Source organism: Rhinoraja longicauda, unplaced genomic scaffold (genome assembly GCF_053455715.1).
Source record: "Rhinoraja longicauda isolate Sanriku21f unplaced genomic scaffold, sRhiLon1.1 Scf000146, whole genome shotgun sequence".
NCBI lineage: Eukaryota > Metazoa > Chordata > Chondrichthyes > Rajiformes > Arhynchobatidae > Rhinoraja > Rhinoraja longicauda.
The window spans coordinates 67,501-75,000 of record NW_027601364.1 but is presented as its reverse complement, the minus strand read 5'-3'; positions in this window follow the sequence as shown (position 1 = coordinate 75,000).

The following is a 7,500-nucleotide window of genomic DNA, read 5'->3' as shown; positions in this document are numbered from 1 at the left end:
AAAGTACTGCAGCTCGAGCGCACAAGGTGCGCGGGGAATTGTTAGCGGCGCCGTGGTTGTGCTGGCGGTGACCATGGCTGCCTGCTCCTTTGGTTCACGATGTCCCCGCCGAAGGCGGCGTACTTTAAAGTACTGCAGCTCGAGCGCACAAGGTGCGCGGGGAATTGTTAGCGGCGCCGTGCTTGTGCTGGCGGTGACCATGGCTGCCTGCTCCTTTGGTTCACGATGTCCCCGCCGAAGGCGGCGTACTTTAAAGTACTGCAGCTCGAGCGCACAAGGTGCGCGTGGAATTGTTAGCGGCGCCGTGGTTGTGCTGGCGGTGACCATGGCTGCCTGCTCCTTTGGTTCACGATGTCCCCGCCGAAGGCGGCGTACTTTAAAGTACTGCAGCTCGAGCGCACAAGGTGCGCGGGGAATTGTTAGCGGCGCCGTGCTTGTGCTGGCGGTGACCATGGCTGCCTGCTCCTTTGGTTCACGATGTCCCCGCCGAAGGCGGCGTACTTTAAAGTACTGCAGCTCGAGCGCACAAGGTGCGCGGGGAATTGTTAGCGGCGCCGTGGTTGTGCTGGCGGTGACCATGGCTGCCTGCTCCTTTGGTTCACGATGTCCCCGCCGAAGGCGGCGTACTTTAAAGTACTGCAGCTCGAGCGCACAAGGTGCGCGGGGAATTGTTAGCGGCGCCGTGCTTGTGCTGGCGGTGACCATGGCTGCCTGCTCCTTTGGTTCACGATGTCCCCGCCGAAGGCGGCGTACTTTAAAGTGCTGCAGCTCGAGCGCACCATGTGCGTGGGGAATTGTTAGCGGGGGCGTCGTTGTGCTGGGGGCTGACTGTCCCTAGTGGGTATAGGATAATGTTAATGTACGGGGATCGCTGGGCGGCACGGACTTGGAGGGCCGAAAAGGCCTGTTTCCGGCTGTATGTGTATGATATGATATGATATGATGCCTGCCTGCTCATTTGGTTCATGATGTCCACGCGGCAGGCGGAATATTTTAAAAGCACTGTTCTGTACGAAGTGCACAATGTCCGTTGGGGAAATGCAGCTGGGGGTCGGTCGACCGGCTGACGACGCCTGCCTGCCGATTTGGTTCACGATGTCCCCGCCGAAGGCGGCATACTTGAAAGTACCGCCGTTCGCGGCGCGCAATTTGCGGGGGGAGGAATTGTTAGTGCACGTCTGTGTGCTAGGTGACGATGCTTGCCGACTTGGTTCATGCCGTCCACGCCGAAGACGGCGCCGTTTAAAGTACTGCCGCTCGAGGTGCACAATTTGCGGGGGAATTGTTAATGGGCGTCGGCGTGCTGGGTGACGATGTGGAGATGTGGAACGCCGAGCCAGATCTATCTTATTTGTTTGCTTGGCCCACTGGACTTTGCGTGGGCTTTGCAACACTGTGTGCTAGGTTAAATCACGGCCAATAGAGTGAGTGTTTTTAATGATCCTGATCTGATAAGGGGACTAGAGGTAAAAGAGCCGTTAGGAGGCAGTGATCACAACACGATAAGTTTTACTCTGCAAATGGAAAGGTAGAAGGGAAAATCGGAAGTGTCTGTATTACAGTATAGCAAAGGGGATTACAGAGGCATGAGGCGGGAGCTGGCCAAAATTGACTGGAAGGAGGCCCTAGCAGGGAAGACGGTAGAACAGCAATGGCAGGTATTCCAGGGAATAATGCAGAGGTTGCAGGATCAATTTATTCCAAAGAGGTGGAAAGACTCTAAGGGGAGTAAGAGACACCTGTGGCTGACAAGGGAAGTCAGGGACAGCATAAAAATTAAGGAGAGGAGGTATAACATAGCAAAGAAGAGTGGGAAGACAGAGGATTGGGACTCTTTTAAAGAGCAACAAAAGTTAACTAAAGAGGCAATGCGGGGAGAAAAGATGAGGTGCGAGGGTAAACTAGCCAATAATATAAAGGAGGATAGCAAAAGTTTTTTTAGGTACGTGAAGAGGAAAAAAATAGTCAAGGCAAATGTGGGTCCCTTGAAGACAGAAACGGGGGAATTTATTATGGGGAACAAAGAAATGGCAGACGAGTTAAACCGTTACTTTGGGTCTGTCTTCACTGAGGAAGATACACACAATCTCCCAAATGTTCTAGGGGCCGGAGAACCTAGGGTGATGGAGGAACTGAAGGAAATCCACATTAGGCAGGAAATGGTTTTGGGTAGACTGATGGGACTGAAGGCTGATAAATCCCCAGGGCCTGATGGTCTGCATCCCAGGGTACCTAAGGAGGTGGCTCTAGAAATAGTGGAAGCATTGGAGATCATTTTTCAATGTTCTATATAGATTCAGGATCAGTTCCTGTGGATTGGAGGATAGCAAATGTTATCCCACTTTTTAAGAAGGGAGGGAGAGAGAAAACGGGTAATTATAGACCAGTTAGTCTGACATCAGTGGTGGGGAAGATGCTGGAGTCAATTAGAAAAGACGAAATTGCTGAGCATTTGGATAGCAGTAACAGGATCATTGCGAGTCAGCATGGATTTACGAAGGGGAAATCATGCTTGACAAATCTACTGGAATGTTTTGAGGATGTAACTAGGAAAATTGACAGGGGAGAGTCAGTGGACGTGGTGTACCTCGACTTTCAGAAAGCCTTCGACAAGCTCCCACATAGGAGATTAGTGGGCAAAATTAGGGCACGTGGTATTGGGGGTAGGGTACTGACATGGATAGAAAATTGGTTGACAGACGGAAAGCAAAGAGTGGGTATAAATGGGTCCCTCTCGGAATGGCAGGCAGTGACCAGTGGGGTACCGCAAGGTTCGGTGCTGGGACCCCAGCTATTTACGATATGCATTAATGACTTAGACGGAGGGATTAAAAGTACCATTAGCAAATTTGCAGATGATACTAAGCTGGAGGGTAGTGTGAATTGTGAGGAAGATGCAATAAGGCTGCAGGATGACTTGGACAGGTTGTGTGAGTGGGCGGATACATGGCAGATGCAGTTTAATGTAGATAAGTGCGAGGTTATTCACTTTGGAAGTAAGAGTAGAAAGGCAGATTATTGTCTGAATGGTGTCAAGTTAGGAGGAGGGGGAGTTCAACGAGATCTGGATGTCCTAGTGCATCAGTCAATGAAAGGAAGCATGCAGGTACAGCAGGCAGTGAAGAAAGCCAATGGAATGTTGGCCTTCGTAACCAGAGGAGTTGAGTATAGGAGCAAAGAGGTCCTTCTACAGTTGTAGCGGGCCCTGGTGAGACCGCACCTGGAGTACTGTGTGCAGTTTTGGTCTCCAAATTTGAGGAAGGATATTCTTGCTATGGAGGGCGTGCAGCGTAGGTTCACTAGGTTAATTCCCGGAATGGCGGGACGGTCGTATGTTGAAAGGCTGGAGCGATTGGGCTTGTATACACTGGTATTTAGAAGAATGAGGGGGGATCTTATTGAAACATATACGATAATTAGGGGATTGGACACATTAGAGGCAGGAAACATGTTCCCAATGTTGGGGGAGTCCAGAACAAGGGGCCACCGTTTAAGAATAAGGGGTAGGCCATTTAGAACGGAGATGAGGAAGAACCTTTTCAGTCAGAGAGTGGTGAAGGTGTGGAATTCTCTGCCTCAGAAGGCAGTGGAGGCCAGTTCGTTGGATGCTTTCAAGAGAGAGCTGGATAGAGCTCTTAAGGATAACGGAGTGAGGGGGTATGGGGAGAAGGCAGGAACGGGGTACTGATTGAGAGTGATCAGCCATGATCGCATTGAATGGCGGTGCTGGCTCGAAGGGCTGAATGGCCGACTCCTGCACCTATTGTCTATTGTCTATTGTCTATAATCAACCACTTTATTTTGCCCGTCTTTGTGACTCCTCTTTGACACGTCGATCACCGCTGAGGCTGTTTTACCTGTTTCCCCTATGTACCGTAAGGTACACTCCTTACATTGAACTGCATACACCCCATTATTTCGCTCACGGGTTATCCTCTGTGCTATCCAGTCTCTCCTGTCACCCTGTTCTATGTTTTTGTCTATTACCCAGTGGGAGCAGGCCCCATATTGACATTAATTTGTAACCCTACTGCTCCCCTCGTCTGCTGGTTTTATCACCATCTCATGTTTATCCCTCAGCTCTGCCGTGGTCTCCCTCTCTTTTTTTCTGGTGAGGTTCGGCCTATCCTTTGTCATGGGCATATCCCAGGCTGTTTTAGTAACGTTCTTTTAAAACGTGTCGTGTTTGTTTGGCTTTACCCACGTTCCAGCATTAGAGGCCAATTTTTGCAATGTTTCCTGGGTGGGATTTGCCGGTTTTACAAATGGTGTCACTATCTCACCCTGCTTCCTGATACCCTTATGGGGTCGGCTCTGTTCTTGCAGAACCCTCGGGTGGTGCAGAGTCTGGGCCTTGTTATCAATATCTTGCCCTGCTTCCCGATACCCTTGCGGGTTCGGCTCTGTTCTTGCAGATCCCTCAGGTGGTGCAGAGTCTGGGCGGCATCGTCACCCAGCACACCGACGCCCACTGAAAATTACCCACGCACAGTGCGCGCCTGGAGCGGCAGTAGTTCAAACTACCCCTACCCCTACCCCTACCCCTACCGCTACCCCTACCCCTACCCCTACCCCTAACCCTAACCCTAACCCTAACCCTAACCCTAACCCTAACCCTAACCCTAACCCTAACCCTAACCCTAACCCTAACCCTAACCCTAACCCTAACCCTAACCCTAACCCTAACCCTAACCCTGACCCTAATGCAGGCAGAGTTATTTATAAAGTGGCCCAGACTCTGCACCACCTGAGGGTTTTGTAACAGAACCAACCCCATAAGGGTTTCAGGAAGCAGGGCAAGATATTGATAACAAGGCGCAGACTCTGCACCACCTCAGGGTTCTGCAAGAACAGAGCCGACCCCATAAGGGCATCAGGAATCAGGGCAAGATATTGATAAAATGGCCCAGACTCTGCACCACCTGAGGGTTCTGCAAGAACAGAGCCGACCCCATAAGGGCATCAGGAAGCAGGGCAAGATATTGGTAACAAGGCCCACGGGGAAGGCGGCATACTTTGGGGTTATTTTGTAGTGAGTTTTGAAGGCATGTGCTAGTGTTACGCATACCGAGGGCGCGCAAAGTTCGGCGCGCCCGGGCCAAAACGCCTCTGCTGGCCGCGGCCGAGTCGGCCGACGGATTGCCACGGACTTGCTTGACGACCTGTCACTCTCCGTGCATCGGTTGCACGCCCGGTTCGTCCTTTCCATTTGTTTCATGATGTACACGCGGCAGGCGGAATATTTTAAAAGCACTGTTCTGTTCGAAGTGCACAATGGCCGTTGGGGCAATGCAACTGGGGGTCGGTCGACCGGCTGACGACGCCTGCCTGCCGATTTGGTTCACGATGTCCCCGCCGAAGGCGGCATACTTGAAAGTACTGCCGTTCGCGGCGCGCAATTTGCAGGGGGGAGGAATTGTTAGTGGACGTCTGTGTGCTGGGTGACGATGCTTGCCGACTTGGTTCATGCCGTCCACGCCGAAGACGGCGCCGTTTAAAGTACTGCCGCTCGAGGTGCACAATTTGCGGGGGAATTGTTATTGGGCGTCGGCGTGCTGGGTGACGATGTGGAGATGAGGAACGCCGAGCCAGATCTATCTTATTTGTTTGCTTGGGCCACTGGACTTTGCATGGGCTTTGCATCATTGTGTGCTACGTTAAATCACGGCCAATTGAGTGAGTATTTTTTATTCAACCACTCTATTTTGCCCGTCTTTGTGACTCCTCTATGACACGCCGATCACCGCTGACGTGTTAATCTGCGTGTTAGGTATCTCGGGGGTCAGTTGGACGGACAGATGTGTAAGGGTTTTGTTCGGAAGGATCGTTGAGTGTAAACGGTGAACGGGGGTTAAAGGCCCTGAGGTTTCAATCCTCTAAAGAATGTAAAAGGTCTGACGCGTTAGCTAGCAGCTAATGAGGTGAACCTAGCAGCTAATGAGGCTCTCTCTCTCTCACGGCCCCGGGACTCCCTCCCTCCCTCCTCCCTCTTGGAACCCTCCCTGCGTGGGGGGGGGGCACGAAGAAAAAGAGGGTATAAGAAGAATCCAGTGGAAGGAGTAGGGACTGGGGGCGAGGTCAGACAGCCTATCCGGCTAATAAAGCATCATGAGGTTAGGTATAAACTCTGATGACTGCATAAACTCGCCCCTAATGGGGGGGGGGGGGCACTCTCTCCCCCACCCCTCTCTCCCCAGTGCCACTCCCTCCGACCCCCCCCCCACTCTCTTCGTGTCGCTGGGCCCGCCCGGCACGGCCCCGAGGATCACTCCCCGCGCGGCAACGGGACACCGGGTCGCCGGGCCCGCAGGGTCGTCAGTCGGGCGGGGGGGGGGGAGGGTGGCCATGCCAGCAGCAGGAGAGGTTTCCAACGAACCCGCGACCGCAGCAGGACCGCCCTCGGCAGACATTTGGACCCAGCGGGTCCGTTCGGGATGGTTGCCGGGCCCGCAGCAGAGGTTTCCTTCCACCCAACGGGGGGGGGGGGGGGGGGGGGGCGGGGCTGCCCATCTTCCCGCTCGAAGCAACGGCCTCACCCTAACAACCCTCACCCTGACCCTAAACCGCTCGGTTCATGACTTCTCTCCGTTTGGTTCATGAATTCGCCATTTAGTTCACGACTTCTCCTGTTGGTTCCTGACTTCTACCTCGTGGTTCGTGATTCCGGCGGGTAGGTGGGGTGCCCGGATACTCTCGGCGAAAGGTGTTCAAGTGGCAACGGCGGTCCCGTAGATAAGACGGGTTCGGATGCTCGAGCGTGTCGAGTAAGCGCCGGATCGGCGCCGGGCGCCCCCGGCCGGCTGGCTTGCCCCCCCCCACCCCCCCCCCCCCCCCCTGGCGGCAGAAACGTGTATCGCGCCAGTGCCGCCGCTGAGGTCGAGATTGGCCGCCTCGACCGTTCGAAGCGTCGCAATTCCGGCGGGACTTCCGAACGCTCGTACCGCCAAGTCAGCCGCGACATTCGAGAATTGCACTAAGTCCGAAAGCTGGCGTCGCTTCTTTTTTGCCCGCCGCAGGTTAACGATTTGACGGCGGAAGTCGAGGAGGTCCGATGTGCGGCCTTCAGCGGGGCCGCGGCGCGCCTTTCCCGCCAGGCCTATCGGCCCGTCTCCCGCCGGCCAGAAAATGGCATTTCTTGTCCGGGCGGTCCCGATCACGGTTAACGACTTACCACCGGAAGTCTCTATGACCCCGCAGTTTGCGGCCCCGCGGCGGGCGTCAGTGCGACACGACCGGACGGACGACCGGGCCGACTCCCGCCGACCTCAAAACGGTTTGTTTTGCGCGAAGATGGAGGTGGCGTGCCCGGAGATTTTCGGGAACACGATTTTCAGAGACACTTAGAAAAGATTGTGTGGTGAGGTGCAAAAATGTCAGGGAAGAAAAACCGAAGGGACACAAAAAGATCGGTAAAAGTAGCGCGACTCTGGGCGAGAGTCGGCGGACTCATTGACGGACATTGGTAATACAGTGAGAGTATTTTTTGCACCGAGTTCGAAG